This window comes from Fukomys damarensis, unplaced genomic scaffold (genome assembly GCF_012274545.1).
Source record: "Fukomys damarensis isolate Sample0158 unplaced genomic scaffold, DMR_v1.0_HiC HiC_scaffold_35, whole genome shotgun sequence".
Classification (NCBI taxonomy): domain Eukaryota; kingdom Metazoa; phylum Chordata; class Mammalia; order Rodentia; family Bathyergidae; genus Fukomys; species Fukomys damarensis.
The window spans coordinates 16,873,505-16,887,122 of NW_022900947.1; the positions used below are offsets into that span (position 1 = coordinate 16,873,505).

Sequence of the window (13,618 nt, forward strand, 5' to 3'; positions counted from 1 at the left end):
TTTTCCATTTACACTGTGGCAATATCAAGCATTTCCTTTTGATTCTTTATTATAGAATCATTTCTTTCTCTACACTCATCTGTTCATACATAGTTGTCTAGTTTTTTTCTTCATTAGGACTCTTTAAACATGTTAACTATATTATTTTAAATTCAAACGATTTAAAAACATGTGTTGTATCTGAATATGACCCTTGTGCTTGCAGTCTCTTTAGTTTTCATTAGTTTTTAGCCTTTTAACATGCCCTGACCTTTTATTTCAAATTCAGGCATGTTGTATCAACTAATATGAATTGAAGAAAATTTACTATTAATGTGATAATTTCATTTCTTCTGTCTGGTTGGACTGTCTCTAATGCGTGCAGTAGCTGCAGATTCTAGAGGCTTCTTAATTCCTCCAACCAAAACTACACCTACTGTCCCTGTTCGCATCTTTCCTGTGTATTGTTCTTCACAGAGTTTGTATCTGTAACTTGTTCTGCTGCAACCTATTGCTTGAAGACTGGAGCCCTGATTGTGCACTGGCATAGTGACAAGGGAGACAGAGTATATTACATGCAGCCCTCAGTTAAATCCCAGTTGTTTAACGGGACTTCCTCTGAGGGCTGTGACCGGCACAGGTGTTTCTTTTTCAGTGTAACTTTTCCCCCACAGCCATCTCCTCCTTTTATAGAGGCACTGTACCCAGTAGGCTTCTTTGAAGTATTGCACAGGCTATGGTTTTTCTTCCCAGGGGTGAAATCAGAAGGTTGCAGAGTCCTGGAGTGAGAGGAATTCCACTGCCCAGCTAAGATAAGGCTCTACCAAACCATTCCCTAAAGAGGAAGCTTTGCTGTGTGGAAATTTCTAGGGCAACTCTTTGGGTTAGGATTTTGGAAGGTTCCGAGTACATTTTCCAATATTTCTTCTTCCCTACCAGGGACTTGGATTATCTTTCTTGGGTCTTCACCTTAAGAACACAGTGGAGTGACTGAAGATATCTGTAGGATTGTAGAGCCTCCCTGAAACTATGGCACAACGATTTTTTTCAGTTTTAAACTAGTCTATATCTTAGGCTCAGTTTACCAAAATTATCATCTGCTATGATCTGAATTTTTGTGTGCCCAAAGTTCAAAATGTTGAAATCCAAAATCTTAAGGTATGGTTCTGGGAGATGGAGGTGTTTGGGAGATAACTAGGTCACAAGGTTTCTTCTCTAATAAGTGGAATGAGTGGCTTTACCCAAGAGGCCCCTGAGAGGCCCACTGTTCCTTCCACTGACTGTGGGAAGACTGTGTACAGGTACCATTATAAACCAGAAAGTTGGCCCTCACCAGACCCCAAGCTGACAGCACCTTGATGTTGGATTTCCTGGACTTCAGAACTGTGACCAAGAAAACACCAAGAACTCAGTTCATGGTATTTTGTCACAATGGCCAGAATGCATTGAGACACAATTTCCTGGTTATAACCTGTGCATACTTACGGCACTTCTGTTCTAAGTGGGCAGAGCCAGTGGTGTCTCTGTGGACACCACTGAATTACTTCAAAAATCAGAGGTGAAGCTGGCCGTCTGTATTTTTAAGATTCTACTTTTGCTAGTCTTTCATATAATTTGTCACAGCCTTTCAAATGAGAATTTCTGAGTGACCTTGTCATACGAACTGGCTTTTACCCTCCTTGGCAGACACCTTCGTGATGTGTGTGTTGCTGTTATCTACTGGTGCTCTATCCCTGCCAATTTACCACGAGGGACTTTTAATTTCTTCCTCCTTCCTCATGTACTACACGAGTTGCATCGGTTCCCCACTGGAGGCTAAAGTTTAAAGCTTAGCAATTCTTATTTTCTTATATGACACTAAATAATCAGAGTAATTGATGACTCAACTACAACTCCAGATATCATTCACCAAAGGGACACAATCACCATCACAGATGGCCAAACTAAAATGACCAGAATTTTCAAAACTGCACTGCACAATTTCTGGTTATTTTTGTTGTTGGTTTTTCTACCTCTGTTGTGTTCATGACTTTTAACCATTTTGTGGTTGGTTTTGTTTTTGTAGTTTTTTTTTTTTTTTTTTGAGGTTTTGGCTGGTTCTTTATGGATTCAGTAATTGAAAATTTAGAGTCAAGGCTAATGAATGTGTCAAAGCTTGGGATAAGGCTTAACCCAGTGCTTCCTGGCAATAAATGTTTAATCCTTCTTCCTTGGAGACTTCAGAAAACAGTAATTGAGGAAGCAGGAATATCTAACCCTGGAGTACAACTTTTTATGAACACTGTGTGCTTCTTGACACACAGGGGATCTTTTAAAAACAGACATGGTGTTCAGGAAGTTTACCCTTTGACAAACGATTGTTTTACTGTATACAATATCACCTAAAAAATTTTTACTACTATTACACAAAAGAGTAATAAAATGAGGCACACCTTTGCCCCTCTATTTATATATCTCTCTCACCTCTGTAACTCAGCATAATGTTTACCTGAGAAGGGAAAATTGTAATTCCTAGGGAACCTTGCACAGCACTGATTAAATGTTCAGTCAGCCAACATAGAGAACAGGTACTGTCTGTTGCTGAATGATCTAGACTCTCTGTGTAGTGTCACACCCCACCTCACCTTACTTGTTATCCAACCACAGCCACACAAATGAGGACAGAGATCCTTCCAGAGGAGCTGTCACTTGAACTTGATAAAAAACCTCTCTATAAAGATGAAGAGCATTTCCCATTTAATGATTAATGTTTTTCGGCGCTATCCTATTGGGAAATTGTTCGATATTGATGCAAAAATCTACAAGTCCCTTCAGACTTCCTCTCCCGTCCCCACACTGTGTGTCCAAAAGGAAATTTTTGCCAGCGATGATATCATTTGGAAATAACAATACACCCCATTAATTACTCTCTCCAAGGAAGAGACATGTGACAGGTCTTACAGAATCAGCTCAAAAGACAGAAAATCCAGAGAACTCATTATATATTTTCTCCTGACATAGCACATTAAAATTTGAAGAAAAAGACCATCTTATCATAAAATCAGCAAAAAAGAAAAGAAAACAAAGCTCCTATTTCCACACCTCTGGCCTTTGGAAGATTATGCATTATGTTGCAAATATTGTTTTCTAAAGATCCTATGTGGTGTATTGGAGGGAACATGGAACTGCTCATTAAAAATAAATCAAGTCTTTCTGACTTCCTAATCCATGTGATCTTTTAAGAGTTACTTAACCTCTCTGTTCCCCATACTTACATAGTAACCATCACCAGAGGTTGTAGCAAGAATCCTTATGAGAGAGTGAAAGAAAATCACCAGGTACTCGGCTGGCACAGAAAATAACTGAGCAAATACTGCTAAGTATTTGATGATTTCTTTTTTCCCAATGATTTTTTCATTAGGCAAATGTGACCTAAAATGTATCCACAGATCCTTAATTTCTTTCATCACAAGCACAAAGTTTGAAGACAGAACCTAGAACCAACTATGTCATTTGGTAAATATTTCTTTTTCTCTAGGTTTCGAGTGGGTTGCCACCACAGACAAGCAGCTAAGTACAAAGGATGGGTCAAAGTGAGACCCATCAGGAAACACCATTTCTCTCCCAAAATGACTGGCCACAGGTTAGAAAGGAAATTCAACCAAAAAATAACAGAAGTTTTTACTAGATATTTTCCAGTGCTTTCTGGAACAATAGAAATCCTTTCTCACCTTAAGAAATATGAACTTGAAACTGGGTGGAGCAGCTACCGTCCCTCTCTAGGAGTGAAAGCCAGTTGCAAAAGGAACAAGGCTGACCAACAAAAAGAAGATTCACAGACTTCCATGTCACTGGCATCCTCAGAACATCGCAGTGACCCTTGTAACAGTGAAGTTATTCAGCCCTGGTGAATCTTTCTTTAGGAAGTCTGTTGTGAGCCTTCCAGGATGGATTTGGCCTCTACCTTCCATTTTTCTAAAGAACTCATGTCTATTTCTGCTCTAACATGGGCCACAGTACCATGACTTACCAATCACTCTTCTGTCTTCACTACTGGTCGATTTTAGCCAGACAGTCCGGCTTCACTTTCAGTGCCTGGTACTTCTTGTGCTGAACATGCTTGTTCGTCTCTGCAACAAAAGCATGTTAGTAATTTTTGTCTGAGAGCAGTCCACAAGTGTTCCATAATAGTTAAAATTTGACCTTGATGTGCCTTTATGATTGTTTTGATTGCTTTGTTTGAGGTTTGGTGACTTCAGTCCACCCACACCTTTATTTTAGCTTATCTTCTAGTCAAATGTAAATCTTTTAGCAAATAATCCTGGAAGAAAGTTTTATCTTTCAGAAAAAAACACATATCATTGTAGAAAAGCTTGTTCATGCACACTTACATGACTTTGTGTAAATTTTGACAAGAAAAGAAACATACTGCTCTTTGAGGTTTGTCTCACTTTTTAAGTTATCGTATTTCTTTATATTAATTATGAAAGTACCTAAACCCACATGTAAAGCATCACGTTAAATGCCAAAGATCCAAAAACAGCCACAATCTTTTTATACTTTAATTAAACATAGTTTTACTGTTTGGTTAAATAGATTGTTAAATATTCAGGTTCTTAATTGAATTCAAGTGAACCTAAAAGTGAAATGATTTTCACACTCCCTGAACTTCCTGTAGGAAACAATAATCAGAAGCAAAGTTGGAGATGGCTCCAGGCAAGAAGTATTGTGAAAATAGGTGGGAAATTTAGCAAAAAAAAAGGCAGGAAAAAAAAAAGACTGATTTAGTTTTAGACTTGTCATTGTGTTTATGAATTCTCCTCTAAACAGTATTCACCAAGTCCTTGGTACTTAACAAATGTGCTCAGCAATTTGGTGCTTCTTTTAACATTTCAGTTTACAAAAGAAAATGCCTCCAAGCCAACCCACATTCACCAGGAGCTGCAGTTGACTCATTCACTTAGATTTCTACAAAATAAAGAGACAAAGTATTTCTCCAAATTCAGCCAAGTTATTGGAGCCAGAGAATCTTGTGTTGGAATCCAGTGTTTTCAAAATCTGTCTGTGAACTTCCGCCAATATCAGCAACCTTAATATTCAATTTGACTGTGTGAAAACAAAAGCTAAGTAATGAAATATGTAGCATAATCTATGAGAAAGACTAGGTGCTCAATATAGGTAATGATTTCTTGACAACATTTAAAAAAGTTATATTTGTTTATGCCAGGTTTTTCTCTTGGTGCCAGTACAAGAATGAAGTCAAGTTCTTTCTTTCCAAGAACTTACATTCATTAGGAGACAGAGCAATAAAAATAAATTAACAAAAAAGTGCATGAATAAGTGAATGGATGCATGAATAATTACAGAGTAGAATACTATAGAGAAGATCGATAACAAGATATTGGCAATTGAGGGAGGGAGAGAGAAAGAGTTTACTTTTACATTGACAAGTGATATGTACTGAGTAGTCTAGATTAGGAAAAGAGGGCCATTTGGGGCAGAAAGAATATATAAAAATACCCTGGGGTAGGAAAAGGCTTAGTTTTCATTGTTTGAAGGCCTAAAGTTTAACTTACTCTGATTAATCTGGTGTGTCTTGATTAAAACTAGGGAATCCAACTTGAAGATCGTCAAAATAGTCCAGTGAAAACATGGTCAAGGAAAAGGGAAAAGAAAAACTATGAAAAAAAAAAAGAAAAAGTGAAAACAAAGTCTTTGTAAATAGGGAAGGACGGAGGGGGTGAAGGAAGAGCAGGGAATGGGGAAAAAATAAGAACCAAGATACATCATGTAAAGGTACAAGATCCCAATGATGAATAGAACTGTACTGCCTACCTTAAACCTTACCAGTAAACCTCATGGAAAGAAAAAATGTGCTTGCCATGGAATTAATGGTATTTGAGAGGATATATCACAAATATTTGTAGCTTGTGATTTTATTATTAAAAAAATATATGACATCAAAGTGTCTATACTCAACATCAACTCCAAGCTTCCTAAAATCCTCCTCTCTCCACTCCAAGCATTATGTTTATGAGTGCCTGTCTCACTATTCTTAGATTAAAAGATCTTATGATATTGGGGGCTCCATTTTACCTATACCACATGCCAACTATTTTTGCCCCTTCATTCCTACCCTAGGAACATGACCTTTATGTTAAAAAAAGGAAAAGAAAAGAAAAATGGCCAAAACAGTAAACGATGAACCTAACAGAGGACAGTTTGTAAGGATAACTATTCCTTCTACTACGTTCCGTTCTAGAAGAATGTTGTAACCCTCTTTCTTGAGGTGCCCCGACATTCTTCAGGATTCTATACCCACATTAATGGTGTGGAAAATTCTGCCAGATGATGTGGTTTGGAAGTGATTCCTCTGAACATCCCATCACCATCAAGGTGAGGTCCTGGCTCTGGCATTATCGCTGGCCACAATTAGTTCTAGCGAAAGCACCTCTGTGCATCCTGGCAGGAAGATCACCTACATCAATACTGCAGCTAGTTTAAACTCGCTCTGGGGAGAGACCGTGTGTGACAGACATTATCTTCAGGGCACGCTGCCACCGAATGCAGTTGCACGATCCTTGCTCTGCAGCTGCAACTCTATTTGATAGATGAGCCTTATGGGTGAGAGGCAGAATAACGAGGGCGCTAGCCACTGCCGTCACAGGACACCACTCAGCCAAGGATCACAGAAAGCTTCATATGGGCTAATTGATTCCAACAATGCCTTTGTGAGATGGGTAAGTGTTATTATCCCCATTTTACAGATAGAGAGACTGAGTAATGGAGAAATTAAGCAGCCTCCCCAAAGACAATTCAACAGGGAGATGAAACTCGTAAAACACTTCTCAGCTTGAGCAGCCTCTGTCTGTTATGTCAATTAAACGCATCAGCTTATCATTACTTGAAGCTTCTTAAATGATCATGTTTTATGAATGCGTACTGTTAAGCAGCTGCCAAGAGGTGGCCATCTTTCAATCAGGGAGTAATTCTGGTTTATAGTAACCTTGGGAGCAAACGCTAAGGGAAAGTCAAGCTGCCCACTGTCCATTCTATCGCTCACTCTCTGCCCTGCATGACTTCAGCTTGAGAAAAAGTCAGAAGCTTTTGATAGGCTGTATTGCACCTAAAGCTAACTGGGAGTAATTGTTAGTGTAAGAGAGAAACACTAGGCAGCCACATTTTTCAATAAGGGTGCTGAAGACTGTCTAGTTGTTAAAACAAAAAAGTGCACTATGTATTAGTTTACATTAACAATAAGAAAGTTACTATATAAACATGTGAAAGGTCTAGCATAATGAATTTCAAACTTCGAAAGACAAAAAAAAAAAAAATGAGTACAAGGGAAAACTTTTTAAAGTCCTTAGTCTATCCAGAGTGTGATAAGATTTCTGCTTTTTGCAGGATTACAAAGTTAATGGAAAGGTGAAGGGCAGAGAAGCCAAGCCTGAGACAGAAGTGAAGAAAGGGATATTTGTTTTTCAAGGCCCTCCTGTGACCTTTTCTTTGTTTGCTTTCTTGAGCTGCAACATGTGGTTCCAAAAGAATGTGGGCCTTAAGAACAAGGAACTATTTTGCCACTTTCAGTTGAGGAAGATTTAAAATTTTTCTAAACTCCTGCTTCCTAATTTGCAAATTTAGAACATTATTTGTCTACATTTTGTAATCACAGGATTATAAAGAAGATAAAATGAAACTGTAGATTAATCTAGTTTAGAGCTTGATGCTTAATAGATGCTCAAGAAATGATGTATTACTATTGCTAGTGGCCCCTCTTTCTCTACCCTGAACTCCCTCCACACCCTGTAAGTCTCCCCGTGTTCTTTCACTACTCACCAGCTCCCTGCTGATCCAACAGGAACTGGCCCCAAGGATCTCTCCACTTCCTCCTTTCCCTCTGCACCACTCAGCTATACTTCAGTCCAGCCCTTTGGAATGTCCTTGAACAGAAAGGCATCAGTCAGAGCCTCTCCGATGCTTCCTCGGTGAAATGAGAGGAACACCTTGTCCCACCTACCTTATCTTATAAAAATATTACTTGCAACAAATGACAGAATAACTCATTTCTCATTGTAAACTAAAGCATGCAATACATTTTAAATTTTGAAACATTACCGTGATTATTTCTTAAGGCTTAACTCAGTGAAAAAAAATCTTGTTTTAATTATTCACAGTATGACATTAATGATAAAAAGTAAGTAGTTTACCCCTGCTAGGTAGCATTGGTTCATTTTAATAAAAACCTTTCATGCCTTAATCCAAAATTGGAAATATTTGTGAAAATTCACAGCATAGGAAATAACAGAGAGAATTCATTTGAAACCGAAGGAACTCTTAAATTACCTTCTTCCATGTGTTTAACTTTTAAACAAGGATCATCCTGGCACATTTGTATATTTCCGCAAGCATTTTGCACTGTGCTCAGAGGTGATTTGGGTAGAGGAAGTATAACAGGGAAGAATGTCATCATCTGGTCACCAAACAGCCAGTGTGGTGGCCCCTTGCCCTCTCCATGTCTGCCTCTGCTCCCAGTCCTGGGAAGGGTTCCTTTGTACAGTCATCCCAGTTGAAGCCTGCCACCTCCCGGACCTGTGGCTGAGGACACTGTTTCCCCGCAAGTGTTAATTGTCCCGACAAGGATGCCTGTCCTTTTAATTTGCAGCAGTAGCTGTGCTAAATGGTGCAAAATAAGCAAAGATCTGGAAATGCTATTAAGCAAAAAATATTCTTCTTTTTATATAAAAATTCTTGCTAACTGTTTCAGAGGCAGAAAAGTCAGCCCAATATAAATAAAAAATCCAAGTGCCAAAAAGCTAATAAAAAGATAAGATCCTGGCACTGATTTTCAATGCTTTCAATTGACGTGCTAAAATATGCCAAGTCATGCTCAAGAAGAACATTAGGCTGTTCCTATAAATGGGACCTGAAGATCAGCTACAGCAGTAGAGTCTAATTACTATTATTAATAATAGTAAGAGTATATTAATCTCTCCTATCAGCAAGCAGGTATAATATTGACCTTTTCTTTCAAAGACAGCTATACTGCTATTATTTACTATGCTGGGCACTTTATTCTGCAGTAATAATCACAAAATGATTAACACAATGATGTCCTATGCTGCGCTATCAAAATTCTTTAAAATTCTGTTGTGTAAAAGGATGGTCATGCCCTGAAGAACATAAGGGTCAAATTATAAGTAAAACAGAGTAGAAAATAGATGCTACCCTCACTAAGAAAATAGCTGAAACTACGACAACAAATGAAGTATCTTACATTTTTTTCCATCCATCCATCTCTCTTATACTTAACCTTTGGAGTCTGTCTCCACTCTACCCAGCATAGACTGAGGCAGACTCATGCTGGAATCAAGGTCCCCAGGGAGATCATGTATAGTGAAGATAGACTACTCTCAATGAATTTCATGCATTATTACACATTTTCCTGCACAATGCAATGAAGTTTGTATATATCAGGGAATTGAGACAAAATAACATCTTTCACTGTAGAGGACCGTAATACTGACTATGCCCAAAGCAAGCATTCCACCACCTCCCAGGAATGCCCCTTTGCAGCACATGGGGCTTTAGAGGATATCTGACTCCAGACTGTGGTGATCTTTCCCAATTCTCAAGCATAATTTTGGAGGCCAGGTGCTCCAGAAAGCATATCTCCAAGAAGAATGAAGACCACCCAGCACAGAGCAGTATCTGTGATTAGCGCGCTGCTGTAGGGAAGGATTTCCCTTGCTGTGTTAAGCCACTGGGATTCTGAGAGTTAGTCTATTTTAACTTTCTTGACAAACATGAAATATCAGCCCTATCTTAAACATGCACAGTGAATTTGGACATTTTCATTCAACTTCTTGGAGTCTGATTTTTCACAGATTAAAAAATGAAGAGCTGGGCTGAGGATTTAACCCAGTGGTTCTGGTGACTCCTCTCAAGCGCAAGGACCTGAGTTCGATCCCTGGTATCCCATCCAAAAAAGAAGAGTCTTCTGTCTAGCATTCTACAGTTTATAAAAAGTTCTTTGAGTATATAGAAACAAACCAATAGCCATTTAATTGTTAAATTTAGTCTGTAGATATCGCGTACCTACAGACAGACCAGACTGTCCCATCATTGATATCCTTAGGCTTTTGCTGTATATCTTTTCAGTAATATTTACCCACTGCATCGAAGCTACTCGGCATCTCTCTGGTGTTTTGCATAGAACTGTGAGCTTCTGTAGGAGCAGAAATTGTCTTTTTGATCACTTTGTCAACAGAACCCGGGACGATGTTTGGCGATCAATCATATTTTGTTGAAATGTAATTATGAATCTTGAAAAGAAAGCTTGCATAGCTTAATTGTCTCTTCCCTGGCGCCACATAGGAAAAATTTCTATATGGGATGTAAGGAGCTTTTGAGAATGGAAGGGCATACAGAGGAGGGACAGAGGCTGAGGTAGAGAAAATGAAAAGGCAATTGAGAAATCTAGGGAAGATAACAGGGATAACTTATTGATGTCAAAGGGGACAAAGAGAAGGGATAAGAAAGTTAAGCCAGATAACATAGTAAAAATTCCAGGTCAGATCACAAAGGTCACCCCTAGCAGAGCACCTAATCATTTCCGAAGCAGAAAATGAAATGTGACTGAGAATTGGGAGTTCAGTGATGGGGTGATCATACATCCAATACTTTTCCCCTTTCAAATGGGGACATGCATTGCAAGGACTTAGAAGGAATGAAAATTGGAGATTTGATGGCAGGCCCTCAACTCTCCAGATGTCTGGGGCCAAGGAATACAAGGCAAGGTGAATTGGTCAGGATGCTGGTGACAGTTTCAAACTTGTTTGACAAGTGGAACAAGACAGGATGATATGACTAGATGCCAAGTGGAGTATCAGGCCTCTGGTGTCTCAACTAATGTAATCAGTGGAAGAAAACATTCTGCTCTGTCTTGCACTAAACATTTCCAACCAAGGGTGAGAATCCCAACAAAACCAGCACTTTTTAGCATGTCATCAGGCTCCTTAGAAGGCCACTTGTTCTAATACTGATTAGCAACCAATCCTTACCTGATCGCCTCCCACCACTGAAGCAAGATGACTCATTCTTCAGCATGATGTCTTTCTGTCCCCCAAACTGATCTTTGAAATATCATCCCCAATCTGAGGAAAGTGACAAAGCCTGCACAACAATTGGCAACAAGTATCTCCTTGACCCTTTGTTAAATCCCACCTCCACTGGGGCCTAACCAAGTGAGACCAGGTTGTTACTAGCACTTAGAACTACTACATAGAACTATTTTCAGACTCTTCAGCATGATGTCTTTCTGTCCCCCAAAGTGATCTTAGAAATATCATCCCCAATCTGAGGAAAGTGACAAAGCCTGCACAACAATTGGCAGCAAGTATCTCCTTGACCCTTTGTTAAATCCCACCTCCACTGGGGGCCTAACCAAGTGAGACCAGGTTGTTACTAGCACTTAGAACTACTACATAGAACTATTTTCAAACTAGGCAATTAAATGCAATTTAAATGTAAAAAAATTAAAAAGCAAAAACAAAAGTATATTAGAAGGCAAAGTGTTTAGAAGGTGTTGAAGTGAGTCAAGTATAATTCTTGAATCTGCAGGCAGCAGCAACAACAAAACTAAGAAATGAAGGTCAAAGTCGGAAGACAAGGGCATCAGAACATACGGGAGACAGAAAGGAGTAGGAGGTGGAGTTTCTGTATCAGTACTTTCCTAAAAATGTTTTAATAGGAATGTAGTTTTCAAAAGGTTCTGCCTCTGTATTTTATCCTGAATACATGCATGATGTAGCACCCAAGTTCCAAAAAGAAAAAAAAAAAAAAAAAGAAAGAAAAGAAAAGAAAAGAAAAAAATCCCACTTTTGCATTTCAAAAACCCAATGGTTTAAGCCTTTCAACCTCTCTAGTGTAGGGATTGTCTAGAAGCTACTGCCTGAGTCTCTGTACTGGATGTGTCCTTGTTTGCCACCTGCCCCTTTCTTCTCATGCTGCAGTAGCTGCTGAGACTTCTTTACCTTCTCCACTTTCTTCAGGCCACTGTGCTTCTAGTTGTAAATTTTTACCAGCTGTCTCATACTACAAGACCTCTCTTACTTCACTCTTGGAAGATTGCTTTATACCTCACTTTTCCCAACTAAGGAGAAATGGCTAATGTTTCTTGAAATCTCTGTTTGAATCTCTTTGGACTACTGTAAAAGAATGTTGGAATTTGGGTTACTTCATCAATGAAGACTTATTTCTCCCACTTCTGGAGGCAGGAGAGTTCTGGGAGCTGGTAGATCTGATGTCTAGGGAGGGGACTTTTCTTGATTTGCAGTTGGCCATTGTGTCCCAACATGGCTGACTGAGGTATCTTTATTCCTATATCTTCTTATAAGGGAACTAATCCCACTCATGGGGTATCACTCTCATTTTATTACTTCTAAAAGGCCCTTGTTTCTAATGCTATCATGTTTAGGCTATTTCAACATATGAATTTTGGGTAGCCACAGACATTCCATAATATTTTTGTCTCTGTCCAAATTTCATGTCTTTCTCTTGTGGAAAATAGCTTAATTCTATCCCAATAACCCCAAACTTCTTAGCTGTTTTCATCATCAGTTCTAAAGTCTATTGTCCAAGATCTTATTTAAGAATAAAGAAAATCAATTATGAACAACACTTGAAGTACAATTTATCCCAAGGCAAAATTCCTCAACAACTCCGAGCCATGAATTCAAACAAGTTATGTGTTCTCAAAATATACTGGTGGAATAGGAGTAGTGTAGGCATTTTCATTGCACAAGACAGAAAGCAGAAAGAAAGAAGTAATAGGTCCCAAGCAAGTCCAACACTTGGCAAGGAAGTTTTGGATCGGTTTAGGCCCGTTGGAGTGGCAATATCACCTCCGAAACAGTGAATTGTGCCTACTCCAACTGCCCTACTCTTCGGCTCTCTGCATTACCATACTCTACTTCTCCCTGTGGTGTGTGGCTCTTCAGGCACTTGGTGCAAGCAACTTGAACCTAAAAAACAGGAAAAGCAATCCTGTCCTTAAAAGCCACAACACAACTTACACTTTCTTTGAGCCTTGGTGGTAATGGCAGCCTGTTGAACTTAGCATTGCCTTGGGATTCTTCTTTCCTCTTCTTAAAGGACAACATGTGTTTGCAGCTTTCTTAATTATATCCCATTTCCTGATTCCTTGAGTCTCCTCTGGCAGTGTTGGTGCTACTTTTCTCCCATAACCATCTCTGGCTCCTGTTGCAATGGAGCCAACTCTGCTCACATTAATTCTAACCTTACCGAATAGTTACTTAGCCACATGCTCAGAGCTCTCCTCAGAGAAGTATTTGTTTTTCTCTTTCCATTTTTTGCTATATGGATTAAATGAGAATTTTTCAATGCTTTAACTCTTGGGCCCTATTTCTTAATAATTTCTCCTTGCATTTTACTAAAAGCAGCTAGAAGGAAGGAGGTCACTCCTTCAAAATTATGCTTAAAAATCTCCTCTGCAAGATATCCACTTTCACTGTTTGCAAGATCTGCCTTCCACAACACACTAAAATATGAATACAACCCTTCCAACTCTTTAATCTTGGGCCCTTATTTTCTTAATAATTCCTCCTTGTACTCTACTGAAAGCAGCTAGGAGGAAGGAGGT

The 13,618-nt window shown here is 38.9% G+C and overlaps 1 long non-coding RNA gene across 1 annotated transcript in view; it reads right to left on the bottom strand.

The window, feature by feature from the left end:
• The window catches only part of LOC104852669, a 10,697-nt gene extending 2,835 nt beyond the window's left edge, over positions 1–7,862 (bottom strand). The window contains exons 1-2 of the long non-coding RNA XR_777556.2: positions 7,795–7,862; positions 3,989–4,088 (exon numbers count right to left, since the gene is read on the bottom strand). This is a non-coding gene — a long non-coding RNA (uncharacterized LOC104852669). The remainder of the gene's footprint in view (positions 1–3,988; positions 4,089–7,794) is intronic.
• Between the last annotated feature and the right edge of the window lie 5,756 nt (positions 7,863–13,618).